At 38.2% G+C, this 23,751-nt stretch overlaps 1 protein-coding gene and 1 pseudogene across 1 annotated transcript in view; both read right to left on the bottom strand.

Moving 5' to 3' along the window:
• The window catches only part of PDE4B (phosphodiesterase 4B), a 513,377-nt gene that overhangs the window by 451,188 nt on the left and 38,438 nt on the right, over window positions 1-23,751 (bottom strand). The window lies entirely within an intron of this gene.
• Window positions 7,817-22,998, bottom strand: LOC112309101 (keratin, type I cytoskeletal 18 pseudogene; annotated as a pseudogene).

Genomic DNA, 23,751 nt, shown 5'->3' with positions numbered 1-23,751 from the left:
TTTCCTAAAAATTTTCATATTGACTTTATAGTGTTAAAACTTTGTTGCTAATTGCATTAATTTGAAAGTGTTACACAGAAACATACTTTCAGACTATATCATTTCCAACCACAAAAATATTTCAAATTCTATGAATAGAAACAATAGTAATTAAATATTTTATAGATGTACAATGTGTCATAAATTAGAAAAATGTATTAATCAACAGCTTTAAGATTACATATTTCTGGAGTCTTGACCATCAATGATTTAAATAATTTACTGACGTGGACCCTAAAGAATCTGGCCTAGACATTGACACTGACACTAAAACAATTTAATAGTAAATAATGAAATGTCCATTTTATCTTTCTAAATTTATCAATCTCAATCCACCAATAAATTTTATACACATGTGTATGTATGTGTATATATATAATATGTATGTAATTGTTAATATTTATTTCAATCATTTGACAAAATGCCAAGTTTTTTTTCTGTTGTGTGCTATGATATTCATAAGCTTTATGACCCTGAACCATAGATAATGGCAACTTCTTAAAGACCGTGTTTTAGTCAGTTAAATTTTTGTAAAGATTGATAGCATTAAGTTATGTAAAAAATATTTATGATAAAAACTTACACAGTGTATGTATTGGTTAACAGTGGAGAAATCTAGAATAAAAATAATGATAAATTAATTATAAATGACTCTGGTTACAAGTAGAACTTTAGGATATATAATAAAACTTTTCATCTACATTGTTCTTTAAATCCTGAGAAATTCATCCTGCCTCTCCACCTCATTTCAACTTTTTAACTACTTTGTACATGACAATAAATAAATTGCAACAGGATGAAGATCAGAATATAAATAAATCTACATAAAATATCCTTGAATAAACTATGAAAAAGAAAAATAATCAGAACTTGGCACAAATCTTTAGCTCTACTTATAAAGTACCATGTCCAGCCCCAGCACATATAGGTTGAACTCAGTGCTTCTATAAAATACATGTCTGATGCATGAAAAAAATCTTGAAAACAAAAAAGAAGTGTCCATGTTCATATATTCAACTAAAGCTTCCTTTATATTAAATTACTAATTAATTTCCAAAAGATTTTTCTTGTCTTTTAAATGTTTCAAAAGAACAACTTCGGAAAGTTTTGTGATGGCTGTTATACTAATTGTTTCATAAAGCATATTTTAAAAGACAAATGCCCTGCCCTGGCTGATGTGGCTCAGTAGGCTAGTGTGTTGTCCCATAGACCAAAGGTTGAGAGTTCGATCCCCAGTAGGGGCACGTGCAAGAAGGCAATCAACTGATCTCTCTCTCTCTCTCTCTCTCTCTCCCCCGCCCCACTCCCTCCCTCCCTCCCACCCTTCTTCTCTGCCTCTAGAAGCAATGAAAAAATATCCACAGGTGAGGATAAAAATATAATAAGTAAAAGACAAATGTCTTAAAAACCTGGTTTCTTGCCTTTTATCTCACACTGTATAATTCACACATCATATTCTACCACATTAATCTTTCTTTTTTTTTAGATTACTCTAATGCTTAGAAAAACTCAGTGATCCCCGCCTCATAAAGCTAAGACTCTGCACTTGGCTTTCTGGGACGCAACCTCCACCTTGCCTCCCGGTCATCATTTCTGCCTCCAGCCCGGCTGACCTACCTACTTTACACTCTTGGGTTCTACCTTGTTGCTCCTGCCATCTCCCCCTCCCTTAGAAGGGGAACCCCACATACACACATGCCTCAAAGCCCAGCAGAATGCCTGTCTTCCTGGGCAGAGAGAAAAGGAACCCTCTTCGGAACTGGCAGTGCGCTTCACTTGCGTGAGCACCACCCATCCAGAGCCCAGCATTTCCTACTTGAAATGGTTATTTTTCCATGTCCCCTTCTGGAAGGTGAGCTCCTGAAGAGCAGGGTCTTTTTAGCATATCACCCATAGTTGGCACATAGTGGGCCCTCAAGAAACACTTTTGAATAAATGAATATTGGTGTATGAAGATGTGGATCCAGATGCCAGCTCTGAACATGACTGAGCAAGCCATTTAATTTCCAAAGACCTCAAGTCATCTCATCTATAAAGTGAAAAAAAATAACATCTGTATTCCTTCCTCACAGGGATGTTGTCAACATTACATGAAATGATGTAGGTGAAAGCATTTTTTTTACTTGAAATGTGCTACATAAATGCTTTTATTATACATTTTTATATCCCTCCACAATGCTTAATATATAATACTTTGCACATGCTTTGTATACAATAAGCATTCAATGAAGCATGCTGATTGATTGAAGATGGAAAAAAATCTACATCCATTATCATTGCCATTCTGTCCTCCTTTGCAAATTGTGGTGGCTAAATAGCTGCCTTTTTCCTCTTCCCACGATATTAAGCGAACAGAGATTTACTTTGCTAATCTATTCATTGAGTGCTGAGGATTACAAGGCTGCTGTGGTTCAGAACTGTTAGTAAGCCTTTGATCTAAGTGCTTAGTGAGGTCCAGTTAAACCGCCACTGTTCATTCCTGTCCATTGTCAAGGTGAGCCCAGCACCAGCTGAAATACTGCCCGTCTGGGAAGTACCGGGTCATGGTTGCATTTTCAGGACTGCACATCGAGACAGAATCTTTCTCTTGACTATGTTTTATTATTTGTCATTAATTATTAACAATTGTACAATAAATTGTATATTTAAATCAATCACTCATAAACACAATCATTTTTCTTTTCATCACTCATAACAATTTTTCTGAAAATGATTTCAGACAAAGTTCTAAATAATTTGGCATTGTAGGTGGGTTTTTTATTCTATTTTCTGAAATATAGCTAAATTTAGCATTTATAAATCTAAAAAACATGAATTCAATAAGCAAAATTGAAAAATTGGATAATAACTTATATATTATATATGTAGGTTTTCCCAACTAAATTACTCATGAAACCAAATGGTAACCATGAAGAAAACAATTTTCCAGTTCACCTACTCTTTTTTTAAAGCATCTTGCATCTTGTTCTTAGTACAATACTCACATTTTCACAAAAGAATCATATTCACAAAAGAAGAACTTCCCATCTTTTGTTGTATTCAAGAGTGAAAAGTCATATTCAGAGCTCAGGCAAAGTTGATTAATATGCTAAACAGACCTCCAGAGATAGAATTTCAGATGCTATATTTCTGGGCAAGCCTCATCACAGAGTTTTTATTGATACTTATTATGGAGGTCACGCAAGTCAGTCAGCTGACAGGCACAATGATAGAGGCAGAAAGGGTCGCCTCCTGAATGTCCGGCCGGATGAAGGAAGGCTGTATGTCAGCTGGTGCCTGAGCATCCACCCTTCCATCAGAAGTAAAGTCTCTTTCTATATCTGGCAACTACTAGAAATAAAATAAAGTACAAATTTTAATGAACTATGTACCAGGCACTATGCCAACTGCTTCACATCAATCCTAACAATAAGACCGTGGAACAATTTTCTATTCTTATTTTATAGATCAGGAAAGAGAGGCTTTGAGAGTTAAATCAACTGACTTCAGTCTTGAAGCTAAAAAAGGGATCTAATACTAGAACTTCTATGTTCAACCACCATGCTACACACTAGTTTGCAGTTAAACTAGCAGACCAGTCCAGATTACAGAGAGAGAGGGAGGGAGGGAGGGAGGGAGGGGGAGAGACAGAGAGAAATCAAAATTGGGCAAATTTTATATCTTAATTCCACAAGCACGGGTCCAGTACTCCAGGTCCAGGACCAATTCTGACTTTAGTTATAAAGAAATTTGAAACATATCACAAAAGTTCGAATTAGTCTGCCATTTGAAGAGTTTTGACTCTAAGTCTCACCTTAATAGCCAAGCTTCGTCTTCTCCTAGGCAACAAATCTCTGCCTTGAACTCCAGTTCTGGTGCTAGGTGCCTATTACTGCCCTCTCTTCCTGGGTCTAAATGTTCCGCCCAGGACGTCAGTGTTGATCATGTCCAGAGCTGCAGTGCTGTCCTTGGACATGAGGCGCACAGGATGGTCCTCCCTCTACTTTTGGCATCTCTAATTTGATAGGTCCAACCCTCTGACCCAGATATGATCTTTCTTACCTGCCTGGCTTTGATACGGTTAAAAGTACCCACACGGGCCTACCTAAATTGCAGCATGTTGCTGCCTATCACCCTGCTCTCTAATAATCTTTCATGACTCTAAATTAAACAGGGACAGGCTTGGCAACACCCTTAGGATGGCATTAAGACATTATCGCTGGTAGTTTATGTAAATGATCTGATGTACTAAAAACTTTATCTATTGGTGATTAGAAAGATGAATTAGTATATTGTAATTATTTTGCTGATTTTCTTGGTAGTCTCAAAGACTTTTCCTAAGGAGTGCTAAGCACTCAGATGGAAATTTATTGATTTCTTTTTAATTATACCCCAAATATCCTCTGGGTGATTTTTAAATAAGAAGGAAAAATTGAACATTTATATTCTTAAATTTTAGTTTATTTTTGTTTCTTTGACCAGTGGCAACAGAGTGCATGGGTTAGTGGAAGATGGCTGAAAAATAATACCCTTTGATAAAATAACTTTGAGCTCAATAAACAACAGAATTGTTGTTGTGAAGATTTCAGCTCAATAAGCAATAGAATGTGCTGTGTGAGCATTTCAGAACATGATTTGAAGACAAATATAACAGCTAAGAGCATGAGTATGTTGGTTGTGGAGAAATGGTTAGGTCGAGGAACCCTTTTACAGACTTCTTATCCTAGCTCTGAAATTTATTCAGCTTGAAGCAGAATATAAATGCATAATGAATCAACCCTCTTGGGAAATAATTTTCTCTGTCTCTCTAGTCAAAAACTTCTTGGATATTTTAAACCTTTGCATGATACTGTAAAAAATGGGTAAAGTAAGTGTTGAATGGAAAAATATCTAGTCTAAAATTAATCTTATGACATATGTGAGCTGTCTTAGTTCTCTGATCCTTCCCACAGCCATACGCATATTTCCAACATTTATGATGAAAGCAAAATTAAAGAGATAACTAAAGACTCTGATTGCCTTTATGAGAGCATTTCCATGAGATGATGAAAAAATAACTGGTTATAAGTTAAAATATAACTAAAATTTATCTTTCATACTGAAAGATAAAAATCTACATTTTTCAAAAATGTGATTAAAGTAGGTAATAGTGTGGCTCTATTCCAGCACTCTGGTGACTGAAGCTTAAATAAATTAACACAAATATCACCTCAGAGACTATATGCAGTGGATTTTATTCGGCTATTGAGAAATGTGCACAAACAGTGCAGCTCCCTCTCAGAAAAACAAGGTGAAGTTTCGACACTCTTGGATGCAATTTCTTCTCATTGGAAACTGACTGACACTAAATGCCATAATAATGATTGGCTACTACAAATGGATTACAAATTCTTTCTGTGACATCTGTAAGCTCCCGTACCCGGTGTACCTACAAATGCATACACTCACACACATATACAAAAAACAAAAACAAAAAAAAACTTGCCCTTCATCTTTTCAGAAATGTTGTAACTAACATTAGTTCAAAATAATTATGTTTTTTTATCCCAAATTTCTGAGACTAGAGCATCTGCCAAGAATCAGACTGGATTTCCCATTCCCAAACCTGGACTTGCTCTTTGAATGTCTGACCCTATTCCATCCCCCATCTCTAATCCAGATTATCCGTATTTCACACATTGTCTCTTTGACACATTGGTGCCCATTCACCTGCTGAATCGGTGCCTCGCAGAGTCCTGTCACATACAGATGCTTGATACACATTTGTTCAATCAATAAACAAATAAATGACTGTTCTGTGGCTAACCCCAGCCACCTGGAAGAGGGAGTAGCAATGGAAGGGGAATGTTAACCCAACTCTGTATGTCATCCTTCAAACCCAGCCTAATTTTCACACTTTGTGAAGCCCTCCCTTAGCCACCAGGCAATGTTGTTCAAAAGTTGCTCTGTTCCCTGTACATCCTTATACCATCACAATGCTTAAGAATCCTGTGTCCCACTGGAGAGCAGCGCTCCCAGAGCCTGGGACATAGGGGGATGCTCCGCTGCTGTTCAATGAATGGGAGCAGATAATAGAAATGCTTACATTTTCATCAGAGGCAGCAGCAATCAGTGAAATGTCTGAGAAGTGGAATACGTTTGGGCCAGAGGGAATATAGCAGCCATCTGGAATGTTTAGAATTAAAAAATTTCTATAAAGCAGAGGTTATCAATGTCAAATTTAGCACTGAAGACAAGGAGACCGAGTACTAAGAAAAGAACAGGAAAGCAAGAACCATGTTTCAGATATTCGCCTCTTTATCTCCAGGACTCAGTCCTGAATCAGACATTTGGTAGCCACACATCAAACCTTTATTAAATGACAACCAAGTGAGTGAACTGATGACTTTTGTAATAACCAATGTCAGTGGAATTTGCAATATCAGAATCAGAGAAGAAATAAAAGGATTCTTACAAGAAACAGATGGTGAGGCCAAGTATGTATTCTTACCCCCCACTATGCCTGAAAAATAGATAAATATGTGCTGGTTGACAGATTGACAGCTGCTCCTTTTGATGCGGGTCTGTGTGTGAAAAAGACGCTGACCACTCTGAACAATGACATAGGGCACAGAGAACAAATCCTAAGTAGAGGGGATGACAAGTCAGATTCATGCTCTAGTCTACTGCTTTCCAAGCACTCGTAGGGCATGACATGTCTAAGAAATTATAGTTTCTATGTAATATACTAAGGTGAAAAGCCAAGGCTGCTTACAGGTGGAGGCTGAAAGTTCTAGTCCAGGAGATTAGATGTCTCAGCTATCCCAAGGGCTATAACAAGCTTATAATCCATTCTCATCAAACATGTGGAAGCTTTGGTTTGGTACAGAATTGGGGAAAATGTCAATCTCTCAGAGAGACCTTTCTTAAGCCTAAAACACAAATATGTTGCAAAGTTAACAAGAATGAACTTTGCACTTATCTGCTATTGTACATTGCTAGGGAGCCGTATATTTGAACAGAACTGTAATGATTTTTATTAGATATTCAGGATTTTAAAATCTGCTTTGGCCTTCCTTCACTTTGTACTATGAAGAACACTTCCTTGACAGTCTTATAGCCCACCCTGGTTCTTATACTCTCATTTAAATATCTGTTTTCCCCTTAATCAGTTTTTTAAAAGTGTTTATTAAAGGATGTTTCAAGCATATCCCACAGTAGAGAAAGTAATGAACCTCAGCCATCCAGTTTAAAAAATTAACTCATAACCAATTTTTTTCCATTTATACCTCATTTTAGTTCCTTGATGCTAGACATTATTTTACCAGCAAATATTTTATTATTCCTCTTCAAATATTAGGGATTTTTAAATCTTTTATTGTAATGTTTTTCCGTTCCCTGCCCTAACCTTTCCTTGTTCAGATCTTGGGACAACCTACTCACTCATAGAAAGTTTGTACCTGCCTAATAGCCACAATCTACAACCAATAAGTGGTCATCACCCTCCAACCAGGTAGTTTACTTCTCCTGTATCCACAGTAACGAGGACTGGAGGGACATGTCAGGAGTGCTTCTCAAAAGATGATCTATCTACATGGAATTAAGAAGAGTGGAAGACTTTCCTCTCACCAAAATTATAAAACAATTACCAATCAGTTTGACTTAATGTGATATATAATGTTTTTCTAAAACTAAGCTGTCCACATTGAGTATACTAGAAGGAAGTTGTATTTACGTGCGTTATTTATTTATTTTTTATATTTCAATGAACTTTTTATTGGCCTCTGCCCTGCCAAGGGATCCCCCACTTCTTCTGCCTTTAATGCCTCAGAACTTTGGTGTCATTGACCTCAGATACCACTCTGCTGTCCACAGTCCTGTGGGTCGTGGCTTTTGGATGGTTTGTAAGGAGGGGTTCTTGTCCAGGGCGTCAACAAGATTGAAGTCTTCCCCTTCTTCCTTTAGGCTGCAGTAGGTGGCAGTCTTAGCTTCCAGCTTGACCTTGATGTTCAGCAGGGCGTCATACTCCTGGGCTATGTGCTGCCCCTCTGCCCGGGTCTGGGCCAGCTCTGACTCCAGGTGCAGCAGGATCCCATTGAGCTATTCCATATGTACGACATAGCACGTCTCCACCTCCCTCAGTCTATTCTCCAAACTGGCCTTCAGATTCCTCATTGAGTCCAGGTTGCTCTTCAATGCCGTGAGTGACATCTCAGCAGCACCTATCTCAGCGGTCTGAGAGGTGACCACTGTGGTGCTCCCTTCAATCTGATGGGATAAGTACTTGTCCAGCTCCTCTCAGTTCTTTTGAGCAGGCTCATCTTCCTGGGCCTGGATGTCTGCCATGATTTTGCCAAGGTCCTGAGATTTGTGGGCATTCAACTTCATGGTCAACCCAGAACTGGCAATCTGGTTTTGTAGACCATTTACTTCCTCCTAGTGGTTCTTCTTCATGAAGAGCAGCTCCTCCTTGAGGGCCTCGATCTCTGTCTCCAGCTGCAGCCGAGTGGTATTGGTGTCATCAAAGACCTTTCGGAGCCCATTGATGTCATTCTCCACAGACTGGTGCATGGCCAGCTCCGTCTCATACTTGACTCTGAAGTCATCAGCAGCAAGATGTGCATTGTCAGTCTGCAGAATGACGCAGGCATTGTCCACAGAATTTGCAAAGATCTGAGCCCTCAGGTCCTCGATGGTCTTGAAATAATGCCCCCAGTCTCAAACTGGGGTGTCTGCTTCTCTAAGTGTTCCCAGATTTCGATCTCCAGTCTCTGATTATCAGCCTCCAGGCTTCTCACCCTCTCTAGGTAGGAGGCCAGGCAGTCATTCAGACATTGCATAGTCTCTTTCACACTCTGGATGCCCCCTATGCTCACCAGACCCCCGGCCATCCCTGCAGTCAGGCCCCTGGGTCCTCAGCTACCCCACTTGCTGGTGGAGTGGGACATGGAGATCCAGGAGCCCAAGCCCCTGGTGCCTACATAGACGCTGGCCACACTGCTGGCGGGCCGGACCCTGTAGCTGGGCGACTGCATGGAGCCCAGGGTCCGGTAGCTTGTGGAGAAGCTGGAGCATGTGCTGAAGCTCAGGTTGTTCAGGGAGGAAGGTTAGAAGCCGAGACTCAGGTTGAAGCTGCCGCGTTATTTATTTATGCCAGTTATTACTGGCTCAATTATTATTATTTCCAGAGTACTTTGACCACTAATTATTATTATTTTCCCTTTTCAAGAGGAACCTCATTTTTTGATGACCAGTTTGTCATTTTATGGGACAAATTACATATTAGTAATCCAACATGCAATAATGCCAATGCTTTTAAAATATTGCTTATGAAAATATTCATTGCATTGCAAAAAAAGAAAAGCAACGTCACAATTTGTAAGATACAATCTATCCCATTGCCCAGGATATTCATATGTAAGATGCATATTCTTTTGCATTTTATACCCCTGTACCAGTGTATGTACCAGTGTATGATGATTCAATTCTCCCAATTCTTAATTCAAACTAAGGAAAAAATTCTGCATAATTATTGTGAAGTCAATTGACCTTCAGTTTGTTCCAATGTAAACGTAAACTCAACAGAAAGAGGGGATCCAGATATTCAAGATTATTTCATTCCACTTACTTTTATCATCAAACAGAAAATCTAAACATTCTCATTGCACTCATGGATAATAAAAAGTAAGTTCTCAAAGATCCAGAAATCTATAGATGCCAGTTGGAGAAATACTGGGCATGGAAGGGAAATACACAAATGGCTGAGGTAAAATACATAGATGCCAAAATGTGGCAATACAGTAATAATAAAATTCAAACAGCTACAGAGAAAACTAAGAATTCACATGGTACCAATAGCAAACATTTCTAAAATGGGAGCAAAAGACTTCCTTTTCCTGTCTCTCTCCATGGTGGTTGATTGCAGAATGGAAATTGTTAAGTGATGGAAGTGATGCTGAAGAGAACCATGAGAGGGACGTGTACAAAATCCTTTGTAAAGTTACTGCATCAGCCCAGAGACATCACATGTAATCTTATACTGTTAATGGACATCATAAGATCTGGAAGTTTGTTCACTTTCCTGGAGGATGAAGTGGTATCTTTTTTCTATAGGTCACTCTGTGATTCTAAAGGACCCCAATTAAAACATTATGATATAGGAACATAGATTATCTTCACAAATGGTCCAGGTCAGAAATCAGAATAGAGTTTAACTGTATCTGCTGTCTCTTATTTACCCTGGTGACAGGATGTTTGGGGGGGGGGGGGGGAAGCAGGACCACAGAAATAGTCCTTTGCCATTCTGTGGTAAATTCTCTGTCCTTCAGTTAATGAAACTGCTAAGCCTTTAAATTTAAAAGTGGTCAAACCTAATATCTAATTAGCTAGGCAGGTGATAGAAGCATAAAAGAAAAGAATGCTGTATACAGACTGGTAAAAGGCCACATGTTTCTAACAGAGAGGATGAAAAACTATAAAATTAAGCCTAAGTGTTACAACGCTTTTAGACTTCTAATTCTGTGTACAACATTAATTAACACAGTCACATTTTATCCAACATAATGAAATGTTTCCAAGCAAATGTAATCCCCAACATGTCATCAAGCTATATAGCAACAATGTTTGGAACTTGCAGCCGGATAGCCCTCACAGCTGCTTTGAATTGGGTATACTTTCTCATATAAAAAGATTATAAAGCATACAGGTACAATGATATAGGAATTACCATTCAGCTTCATGTGAATAAAATGGGCTTTTCTGAGTTGGTCTGTGCACCTAACTACCATTTACAATAAGGAGCTGGCAAGTAATAAACACTGATTATATGAATTCAAATGTTCACAGCTAAACTGAACTCATTTTTAACACTTTCAAAGATGTTATTGGTGACTACAATGAGTTTCCCTGAAACTTAAATTAATGTTGCCATCTGAGAATGAAACCTTCAGAAGAGAACCACAAATGATAAAATTAGTACTCACTACAAATAACCCTGTCCAAAAGCTCTAGCTTAGTCTATTGGGGAAGTTTCAAAACCAAGCAAAATAACTAATGTGCAAGGCCAGGGAAATGTGCCTGAATACAAAAGAAAGCTCTGCCCTAGTCATGGGGGTTATGTAACCTGCCTGCAAAAAGAAGGCAGCAGGATGGTGCCTGTGAGTCACAGATCAAGAATCTGCAAGTTTTGATACAACACTGTCACAGGCGAAGTATGGAAGGTGCGAGTATCTGGTCACTAAGATAATTGATTCAAATACTCATTTATTCCACAAACATCTCTTAAGTATATACAATATTCCCAGTGGTGTTTTAGGGCAACAAAGATATTCTAGTGGTTAAAACACACAAAAATTACATTCTAGGGGGGATAGAAAGAAAATAAACAAAATAAACTGATAGATATTTAGCTGTGTGGGAGGATGGCCAATCATACTGAAAAAAAAAAAAAAGAGAGAAAAGAAAGAAAATAGAGAGGAGAGAGATGGAGTATAATTTTAAATAGGTTGATCAGGAAAGACCTAATAGAGGTGACTTTGAATAAAAACCTGCTGATGGTGACAGAAACAATGTGGATACCTGATGCACAACATAAAAAACAAGGAGAACAGAAGTGCTGAGGCCCTGGGGCGGAAACTGCCTGCAGTTTTGAGAAAGAGCAAGGCTACCCTATGTCTGAGATGCGTCGTGTGACAGGAGAAGGGAAGCAGCTGAAGCTGGTCTGTGTAGGGCTGTGCAGGGATGGGGCTGTACTCTGGGTGAGATGGAACACCACAGGAAGGATTAGTAAGGGATGGCTTGTATTTCAACAGCACTATTTGAGGTACTATCTCAGCATTAAACTGGAGGAAGAAGTGTGTGCAGGCTGTAAAGGATGAAGCAGAGGAAACCGGGGGAGAGCTACAGTATTCCTAGCACAAAAGAGTGGGGACAAACACCAATAATGGTGACAAGTATGGTGGCAATGGAAATGGTGACATGACACGGAGCTAATCTGGTGGTAGAATTGACAGTTTCCTGAAAGACTGGGTGGCAGGAGAAGGTGAAACATCATCGATGACTTCCCAATATTTGGCACGATTCAGCGGCAAGGTGGGATTGCATTTAACTGAGGTGGGCAGTCTGGGGGGGCGGGGACCGTGTGTGTGAGACCGACAGTATTCCCAGGACATTTCTGTGGCTGCGGCAAACAACACTTTAAGAATATCTCAGTCTCTCTGAACATCAGGAAAGATTTCAGCTGGTATTGCTGCAATCCACCCAACAGTACTAGGGAGAGAGTACCCTGGGTAACAAATAGGGGTCTTTTAGCCATAAGAAAGATTATCTTCTATCATGGTAAAGACTTGTTCCACTTACTGCTGGCTTGAGAAGGCTGTAATCTTGATCATATTTGTATCTCTCTATGTAATGGGTCATGTTATTTTCTGGGTGCTTGTTTTTAAGTATTTCTGTTTATCACTAGCTTTTGGCAATTTAATTATGATGTATCTGTTTTTTTCTTGTGTTTATCCTATATCAATTAAATAAATTGAATTCATTATTAAAATATTTATTTATTTATTTTTAATTAAACATTTTTTATTGCTGTTCAATTACAGTTGTCTGCATTTTCTCCCCACACCTTCACTCCACCCTAGCTGAACCCACTCCCTCCCCCACCTCCACCCTCCCCCTTGATTTTGTCCATGTGTCCTTTATAGTAGTTCCTGAAAACCCCTCTCCCCACTGTCCCCTCCCCACTCCCCTCTGGCTATTGTTAGATTGCTCTTAACTTCAATGTCTCTGGTTATATTTTGTTTGCTTTTTTCTTTTGTTGATTAGGTTCCAGTTAACAATAATAATTCCAAATCCAGAATGCTTTGTTGAAAAATTCTATCAAATATTTAAAAAATATAATACCAATGTTACAAAAACTCTTTTAGATATTTGAAGATGAAAAAACATTTCCCAATATATTTTTAAAGGCCAGCATAAGACTTAGCCACAGAAAGTAAAAACAAGAAAATGAGAAATCAATGTCCTGCATAAATATAGATACAAAAAAAAATCTCAAGAAATTTTTGGAAATAAAATCTAGCAATATACAAACAGTGGTACTGATACCACCATAACCAAGGAGGATTTGTCCCAGGCATGCAAAGTTGTTTCACATTAAAAAGTCGATCAGTGTAATTCAACACATTAACACAATAAGATACATATTATCATTTCAAAAGATGCAAAACATTTTCTGGATTAAAGAATATTTTTAAACTCTCAGAAAACCAGCAGTAGAACAAATATCTATAACAAATGCCTTCTATCATAATACTTAATGATAAGATCATAAATGTTTTTCCCCTAATGTTGAGTATGAAAGGTAAAGATTCCAATCTCACTGGTTGCTTCTATACTATGTATAGCAGTAATATTAGCCATTGCAGCAACATGAGAATACGAAACAAAGAGCATACAGACAAAAAAAAAACCCACTAAATTCCTAAATAATTTTTAAAAAGCATTCTACAATAAATAAATTTATCAAGGTCTTATTTAATGTCAACAAGTTTATTTAAAAATCAAGTTTATTTCTATATACTAGCAACAAAGAGCTGGCAAATAAAATTTTAAATACTATGTAAAATAGCAACCAAAACCATGAACTGATTCTGAACAAATTTAACAATGCATGTGTAGACCGCCAATAGACATATGAAAAGATGTTCAATGTCACTAAATCATCCGAGAGATGCAAGTTAAACCACAATGAGATATCACATCACACCTGTCAGAATGGTTATCATCAATAAACCCACAAACGAGTTGGCGAGGGTGTGGAGAAAAGGGAACCCTGGTGCACCATTAGGTGGGGGTGCAAACTGGTGCAGCCACTATGGAAAACAGTATTTAGGTTCCTCAAAAAAAATTAAATTACAACAAAGAAAAATTATAACTGAGCAATTCTACTTCTGGGTTTTTATCCAAAGAAATCCAAAACAATAATTTGAAAAGATGTATGTTCATTGCAGCATTATTTACAATAGTCAAGATATGGAAGCAACCTAAGTGCCCATCAATAGACAAGTGAACAAATAAATAAAGACGATGTGAGATATACATTCACATATATGTTTTTATATATAAATATTAATTGACCATAAAAAAGAATGAAATCTTACTATTTCCAACAACATGGATGGACCTAGAGGGAATTATGCTAAGTGAAATAAATCAGACAGAAAAAGACAAATACCATATGATTTCACTTATATATCTAAAAACAAAATAAATGAACAAACAAAACACAAATAGACTCATAGATAGAACAAACTGAGGGTTCCCAGACGGGAGGAGATTGAGGAGATGGGCGAAAAAGGTAAAGGGAGTAAGAAGTACAAATTGGCTGTTCCAAAGTAGTCTCAGGGATGTAAAGTACAGCGTAGGGAATATAGTCAATAATACTGCAAAACTATGTGTGGTGCCAGGTGGGCACTAGAATTATCAGGGCCAATCACTTCATAAATTTTATAATTGTCTAACCACTATGCTGTATATGCAAAACTAGTATAAAGTAATATTGAATGTCATTGTAATTGAAACTAAAAGTTTTTAAAAGACATACAAATGGCCAATAAGCAAATAAAAAGGTTATCAACATCATTTGCCATCAGGAAAATGTTCATTGAAACTAAAAAGATATGCCCCAAAATCTACCATACCAAATTCACTACAATCACTAGATGTAACAAGGCTGACAATACCAAGTGGTAGTGGTAATGTGGAGCCAATGAAACATACTTTTCTGCTGGTGGGAATGTAAATGGTACAACCACTCTGGAAAGTAGTTTGGAAGTGTCTTATATCGTCAAAATTACAGTAGTAACATGACTCAGCACTTCCACTCCTGTGTATTTACCAAGTGTGCCAGTTATCACTTTATTGACTCCGAGCTCCATGTCCACCTTTCATTGCCTGATCTGTGATAGCAGAGCTGAATCCTGTAAATATTTCTCCTTTCTAGATGGTACAACGTTAAGCTTTGTAGTAGAGGGTTCTGGAGACATTGGGTTGGTGAGAAGTTCATCTAGCTTTTTCCATATGATGACTCTCATAGAGTTTAGTTGCCTTTAACTTCATTTGAAACAATTTTGTTAGGTTGTATTGTGAAAGCTGTCATATCAGCGTGCATTTAAAAAAACTTATCAGAATTGCTGAATTTTTGTGCAGCCATTGTAATATGGAAGAGGGAAGAAGACATGCAACATTTTCAGCATATCATGCGTTATTATTTCAAGACAGGTAAAAATGGAACTGAAATGCAAAAAACCGATTTTTCAGTGTGTGGAGAAGGTGTTGTGACTGATCAAACATGTCAAAAAGTGGTTTGTGAAGTTTCTTGGTAATATTGACATTTTGGCCAAATAATTCTTTGCTGTGGGGCTGTCTTATGCACTGGAAGATGTTTAGCAGCACCCCTGGCCTCCACCCACTAGAAGCCAATAACGGGAGATAGCCAACATACTCAAAATATGCAAATCACTGAAAAATGTGTCCTTTATTTTACGGAAAAAAACTAAATGGACTTTTTAGCCAACTTGATACAATGGAGAAGAAGGGGTTTCTCTTTCTGGTTCTGGTGCACTATTCACATCAGGCTCCTACAGTGCACACATTTTTTTCCTGAAGTGCCGAGTGACCAAAAGCATCTGGCGCTTTCCGGAAGGCAGCTTCACTTGGCACTCCATCAGGCAGCTTGTGGTGAAATGCCACTGTCAGGGCCCTTCACTGATCCAGCTCAGGGAAAGACAAATACCATACATATGACCTCACTTACATGTGGGAAATAACAAAAAAATAAACTGATGAACAAAATAGAAACAAAGGTGTGGGTACATGGAACAGACCGACAGATGTCAGAGGGGAGTGGGGAGGGGGAACTGGATGGAAGAGATGAAGGAATCAGTCAAAGAACATGTATGGATAACTCACAGACACAGTCAACAGTGAGGTGATGGCCAGAGGGAAACGGAGGTAGAGCAGGGGGCAGCGTAAGCAAAGCAGAGGATGAGGTCATCTGTAATAATGTCAACAACAAAAATGAAAAAATAATAATAATTTCCTATTATAATTACCTGCTAGTTAATGATTTTAATATTTTTCAGTGAAACTTTTCCTCTTCAAACTACTGTGTGGTTTCTATTTCTTGATTGAACCCTGGCTAATATACCAAGAGAAAAGAAAACTTAATCCACAAAAAGACTTGTACATAAATATTCAGAGTAGCTTCATTCATAATAGCTGAAAGCTAGAAGTGAGTCAAATATTCATCAATGGATGAATGAATGATTTGTAATATATCAATGCAATAAAATATTGTCAGCAATAAAAATGAATGGACTTACTGAGATGTGAAACAACATGAGTGAATCTCAGAAACACTTTTTGAACAAGAGAAGCCACCCACAAAAAAGAATACATTATATGATTCCATTCACAAAAAAAGCTTTAGAAAGGAAATTGAATCTATAGTGAGAGGTCGCCTGAGCCTAGCAGTAGGGCATGGGGAGTGACTGAAACTTGGCACGGGGAGCTCAGGGATAACAGAGAGCTCTTCATGTTGATTGTGGTTGAAGTTTCACAGTTGTATACATTTGTCAAAATTCTTCACAGTGTACATTGTGAGTGGGTCCATTTACTGTTTAAAAATGATGCCTCATAATTGACATAAAAATTAATGTATTCACAAAAAGTGGTTAATACATTAGTCTCTGTTCATTTAATTTTGATGAAGTTGTACCCCTGAGATCACTCAGCTCTTTATTATATTGACCAAGCTGAATGTCCAGATGATCAAAGCTAAGGACTTGAGAGTGAATGATGATACCACACTAAAGAGGTTGCACATTTCAGACTTTCCCTTGACACTGTCTCTTCCTGAGTTCTCTATGTGCTACAATTACATGAAAGTGGGAGTGACAATAGAGAAGGAACAGGAAATGCAGCCGAGTCGATCATGTGCAGGGGGATGAGAACTAAAGAGCAGCAGGGTCACTCAGCAAGTCCCACACCTCAGAGACGTCCGTTCTGCCACAGCTGATATTCGCTGAGAGACATTCAGTCGGTAAGAGAAAGGCTCATGACTGACAAAATGATAGCTTGTAAACAAAATCATAATTATAGTCCTCTCCTACCTAATACCATTCAATGACTTCATACCCCTTCCTAAATCAAATTAATGTGAAGCTCTTCAACCTAGCATTCAAGGCCATTCGTACTACGTCCCAGATTTTTCTACTTTTTGCAATTTACCTGCCTAGGCCACAACCAAACTGGGTTTTTTCTTTATGTCCAAACCCGTCCTATGATTTTTTTTTACCTTAGTTTTTATTTTAGTTTCTCTATCTAAAATTCCCACAATCGTTCCCCATAGCTACCTGTGGAAATATAATTTAGCAAATGTTTAAATATTCAACCAAGTGTACTAAAGCTTGTCAGTCCCTATAAGCTTTGGGGAGTACAGAGCTCATGGGGAGAGGCCAGTTCTCCCCATGTGCTTTTCCCTTGCTGGCACTGCGTGGGAGAGGCTCCAAGAAACTCCTTCAGAGATACTGGGAAGTCCTGACATCCACCCTGGCTAAAGGCTTCCCAGGGACAAAGAACCAGCAGGCCTGTGCTAGTGCTGTCATGAAGTTGAGCAAGATGAGGGACAATACAACCCTTAAAGTTGCAGGGATGTGTGAACCTTTTCTGAAGGATTTCTGCAGCTGGAAAGCCAACTGAAGTGGCCGACCATCATGGGTTAAAGAGACTGCGGTACAGTATGCTTTGAAGAACAAAAGAGAAACTGTGTTCCTTATTCTCTCAGCCTCTTAGAAGGCACTGGAGAGGACCTTGAAGGTTCTCATGGGTTCCTGTGATGGGACACCCATCCAAAGAAGGGAGATACAGAATTGAAGAAAGATCTGACTTCCCCAATATGAAGGGTCCTTGGAAATAGAGGGCACAGGACAGGAATAAATCTGACCATTATCCAAAACAGCCCCAGTGTGGACATCACTCCACATGAACAAAAGCCACCAGGACCAACCAGAGCTATGATGACCAACACTAACCGCAGAGGCACCTTCCAGCATCACCAACATGAACCCAGTAATACAACAAGATCTCTGCTTCCTTATTCCTGTGTTCCGCCAGCCTTTCCCCAACCAAAAGAGCATAACCTCAAAGAGTAAAGCAAGAAGGTATCTCTGAAGCAAGCCAGACCTCTGCCTTACAATTAACTCAAGAGTTCAGCTCTATCCCACACTACAGGAGGAGGGAGCCTTGACTCAGACGTGAGAGTGAAGCTTTCAACCACACTAAACTAAGCTCAATGAGCATGAGTAGAAAGCTATAGAATCTATCCAAGGTGTTATCCAGGAAGGCTAACAGGAGATTCACATAGCAAGGGTGACAATTTAGACTTGGAAAAGATAAAAGAAATTTGTACTTACACTACAATGGATATATATTTCTCCGCAAATTATTTATAATTGTTTACAACTGTGAAAATAAGTATGTCATATGAGCTCACTTCTGAAAACTGCTGAAGATGTTATGTTGGATGCTGAGATATCCAGAAAAGGAGAAATTATCTACAATCTAATTAAAACAATGTCATGTCACAGAAACCTAGAGCACAGAAATGATGGGTAGAACGGCCCCTGCAAAGATGTAACTGAGTGGAACTGTACACTGTAGTTGCAAATTCAACAGCTGGGGCTGTCTAGGCTGATGGTTATCACCACATGTCAATCTACCGTCCACTGAAGTAATAAAAAACTTCAACAAGACTACTCCTAAACATAGCTGCTTTACAAATCACTTTCACCTTAGAATTCCTCAGTAAGTCTGTAATAAAAACATTGGGTCTGTCCATTCAGTTGCTTATGATTTCTGGAAAACTGTCCAACTGGTCACACCATCCTACTTTTAAGCCAAGGAGCAGAGTAGAATGTCCCATGTCTTCCCCCTGCTCCTCTTCACCTGCTCTTTGTAGTTGCTGCTCTTACAAGTAATGTGGTTGGAGAAAAAAACTACATATCGGTCACTAAACAGTCTTGAAAGGAAGCTCCTGTAATAAAAGGGATTATGAAAAACCCAAATTACTTTTTTGTTTACATTTTTTTAAACTTCAAATCCAATACAAAATGAGCTTGTAAATCACTTTTGACTGCCAAGTTAATAATGAATAAACCTGGCTAACTGAAAAGCTTCCATTTGCTAGGACAACACAATGGTCTCCAGGATTCCAGCTCTGAAAACACAATTCCTCAATAATGTTGGCCCCATCACCGAGGCAATGCCATATTCCCAAGTGCACTACCTTTATTCCTCTTTGAAAAAGTATTTAACAAATACTATATGATTTCACTTATGTGTGAAATCTAAAAATACATATATATAAGTGAACAAACAAAACAAAAACAAACTCATAGACATAAAGAGCAAATGGATGGGCACCAGGGGTGAGTGGGATTGACAGGCTGGATGAAAAAGGGAAAGAGATTAAGAAATAGACGTTGGTAACCACAAAACAGTCATGGAGACGTACAGCTTGGAGAACACAGTCAATAATATTGTAATTGCTCTGTGTGGTGTCTGATGGGTACCAGTTTTATTGGGTGATCACTGTGTAAGTTATGTAAATGTCTAATCACCATGTTGTATGCATCCAAAACTGATATAATATTGCATGTCAACTGTGATTGAAAAATAAGAAGTCACATTTAAAAAAAATATTTGTGGTAGGACCATCTAGATAAATTTTAGGCTGCCTGAAAGCATAGAAAACATTTTCTTTCTCAATTTTGTTAACCCCTGTAGCACCTCTAGAGCACCAGTACAATCATTAGTATCCAATAAATGCTCTTATGCTATTGACTGTTTTTGCCACCTTTCCCACAGGATGTACGTCCGTATCTATAAAGCAATTGATGAACTCCAAATGTCAGATACTTCATATGTATCCAGTATTATGATGATATTTGAAGACATATGGATAAAAAAGGTTTGAGATAAATGTGATTAGTTGGTACTTTGTTTCCTTGGAGATCAATAACAAAATAAAAACCAAAAGAAAAAAAAACTGAACTACCTGAAACTTTTTAAAAAATCTAACTAGGACATACACTCTTATCAGCTTTATATGGCAACTTTGCTACCAGAATTGCTGTAATTGTCTTATTCTCACTTATGTCACATTCTAGAAATGAGCAAGTAATAGTCAATTTCACCAAGCAAGCATATGTAGAGATATGCCATTTTTAGAATAATTATATTTAACTGAAAGGAAATTTTAAATTACAATTTCACAAAACATATTGTTATCCTTTAAAAAATTGGAAGAATGATTTGTTCAATACAAAACTTATTTGCAAATATAAGAAAAAAGCAGACTTGAAAAAAATCCTGTCTTTCAACATCTGTTGATTAAAAATTAACCCAACAAAATGATTAAATACATGCATTTTCTTATGAACGTTTAGTCTTATTTTTCAGATGAAGAAACTCAAGTTTAGATATACTAATGAACATGCCCCAAGTTTTATAACAAGGAGTGAAATAACTAAGTTTAAATTATATCTCATTTTTTACTGTTAACGTGGGGTCCCTCTCATGGCTACCAATGGTTTTAGTACTGGAAGGTTCTCATGGTCTCTTTTCTTTTAAATTGAATTTATGGAGGTGACATTGATTAATAAGATTATATAGGTTTCAAGTGTACAATTCCATGATACATCATGGTCTCTCTTAATAGCTATAACTAGGGAAGGAGAGGGCAAGATTTCCATATAGAAATGAGAGTATCTAGCCTGCAAAAAGTGAAACCAAACAATGGAGAAGCGTGCAAATAAATTTTTTTAAATGATCATTCTTAAAGATTTTCCTGGGACTTTCCTGAGAGGTCTGAGTATGTGTCTGGTGTGTAGGAAGCTGAGCCTTTGCAGCCTCACTCTTTCTGGCAACTGTGCCTTCGAGTATCACTTCGGCATCAACCGTTCTCTTCATAATCTCTCCGTGTACCCCAGGGCCTCAGAATAAATCCATTAATTCCTTAGCACACCAGATAAGATCTTTTAAGAAATGTCCTCCATCTAAATCTTCATTCTCATCTCTCCCCTCTCTGTTATCCGTATACGTGTCAGGGATCTAATAGTTTCCCCAACAATTATGTACTTACAAACATCATGTCTATGCACTTATAATGCCTTCTGTCTAGAACCCCATTCTCCACTTCCTTATCTGCCCGGCACAAGCTTCCATGTGTTCTTCCAGATGCCACTCATTTTCTGAAGATGTCAATGTCTTCCTGTGAAGCCTTCTTGGATGCACCTCTCACACTTTCCATACAAGTGTATTACCATGTGATACCATGCTATGTCTCTCTCTCTCTCTCTTGCTCTCTCTCTCACACACACACACACATCTTTTGACTATGAGCTCTTTGAGGTATTCTTCTCTACCTGTAGTCTCAGTATTTTGTACAATGCTTGGCATGGAGTAGGTCTTCATTTATTTACTGAGTACATGCAAAGTGCGAGGCACCATGCTAAGTTTCGAAGACAAGTCAGACGAACTTGACCCCTGACTTTACAGAAACTACAATACAGTAAAATAATATCTGCTGATTTATTTTTTAAGAGAAATGATTTAACTTTATAAAAATGAGATAAGACAGCAAGACTTGATTGGGGTTTTTTTCCTCCTTTTTTTCTGGCAAAAAAGAAACTCACATAGAATAAAAATTAGAAATATAACTAATAAAAATTAAGAGACATAAATTTTTCAAGGAAATAGAGTCATTTAGAAAGTGAAGAGAAAACAATGAGCAGCAAAAGCTGCAGCAACACAGGGAGGAAGCTGGTTCTGTTGTGATGACAAAACAATGAAGGACCCTTCAGAACGTGACTTTTCCATGCAGACCAAATAGGGGGCTGGGGAAACAGCGGGCAGTATCCACTGGAGGGCATGAAGTCTTCTCGAATAGGGCCCTACTGATGGAGGGGGTAGAAAGCAATGGCTGCCTGCAAAGAGACTGAACGCCCCACCTCCCCTCTCATAGAGCCTATCAGCCACGGGCAGTGATTCACAGCCATTGATTTAAACCATATTTCCTGCTATGGTTTGCCTAAATACTCCTACTCACAAGTCCCCATGTGTGCTGGTCCTTTGCCTGGAATGTCCAATTCTCTCCTTCACATTCACCCAAATTCATTTGTCCTTCAAACCTTAGCCCATATTCCATGTTCCCAGGCTTTACATGACTGGTCCCATAGTACTGACATCAGTGAGAATTAAACCCATTACCTTCTTTCTTTCAGCATGCAATTCATTCTCCTGACTTATTTCTGTCAACAGCAACAACCTCTTCCCACTGATGCAGGGGCAAACTCCTGGACTCACATTTGCCTGTTCCTTCACTCAGTCCCACACCCCACCAGCTGTCCAGCCCTGCTGCCTCTGCCTCTGTAATGCTGCAGAAACGTGTTCCTTTCCCTCTACTCCCCCTGCACTGACCTCTTTCTAGCCTCTCGTCACTTCTCACCAGTCTACTGCTAGGGCAGGTATCTTCCTCTGGCCCTCTTACCATTTCAATGCATTCCAGGTTAAGCTTCAGAAAGCATAAAGCATTTATTTTCCCCTTGTTCGTAAATCCATAACGTTTCCTCACCACCTCAAGGACAAGGTTTGGACTCATCTCTTAACTCTGGTTTACTTTTCCAACACTTGTTCCTATTGCTCTTTTATAGACACCCTGCAGTGCAGGTAAACTGGACAATGTGCTATCACAAATATAACTTCAGCCAATGTCTTTGTTCCTGCTGCTCCCTCTCTGCTCATTTCCATTATTATTAATCCCACCACAGTCAAGGTTCCACACCTTTTACAAAGACTTTTATTGATTGGTCGGTCCCTCATAGTTCCTTCTCCATAGGTGACAGAGAAGTCTCCTTCCTCAGAAGCTGCATGGTACTTCATAGTCGATTTTGAAACAATACATTTTGTTCTATGTTTCAGTCGATTACTTCTTGTACCACTCAGTTGGATTTGAGACCACTGAGAGCCAACTTATGGGTTAGATTAGAGTGACTCCTGTTTCCCCGTGCACCTTTGTGATATCTGAATTAAAATACTGGATCACAACACTATAATTATTTGTGTCTATTTCCTACAGTGCAACAGTCCTTAATGTTGAAAAGCAATATATTATTTATTAGTATTTTTTTGTGCCTGGCATATAGTCAGTGCTTCATAAATGAACACACCCTAGCAATGTTTCCTTAATACATCAGCTACCATTAATAATCTATCTCAGTTATAGTCTTAGTCTTAAATACAGCTTCCCTCTAATTTTCCATGGTGTAAGATTCGTCTCCATGACTACAAAAGAACTAAAGATTAGGTTGATTTAGTCTTCCTAATTAAATAATAAGTTTTTTCACTATTCCCCTCTGTTACAATCATTCACAATATATAATGGTTATCAACAAATGTTCATTAGCTGCTTGGTGGGTTAATTACACTATTAGGGTGAGAAACAGAAAACAACGCAAAATGGTATTCCTCTTGTAAAATAACAAGCAGAAGCATTTGTTTCCTGATTTTAATATACTGAATAAAATTTTTGCATATTACACTAAAAGCTATTTTTAAAATTAAAATGAACACTAAAGATAATTTAGACCAGAAATTAAACTTAGGGGGTAGAGGGAGTATAGACTCCTGAGAATC

This window comes from Desmodus rotundus, chromosome 3 (genome assembly GCF_022682495.2).
Source record: "Desmodus rotundus isolate HL8 chromosome 3, HLdesRot8A.1, whole genome shotgun sequence".
NCBI lineage: Eukaryota > Metazoa > Chordata > Mammalia > Chiroptera > Phyllostomidae > Desmodus > Desmodus rotundus.
The sequence above is the reverse complement of the archived record's forward strand: the minus strand, read 5'-3'. Positions and strand labels throughout refer to the sequence as shown.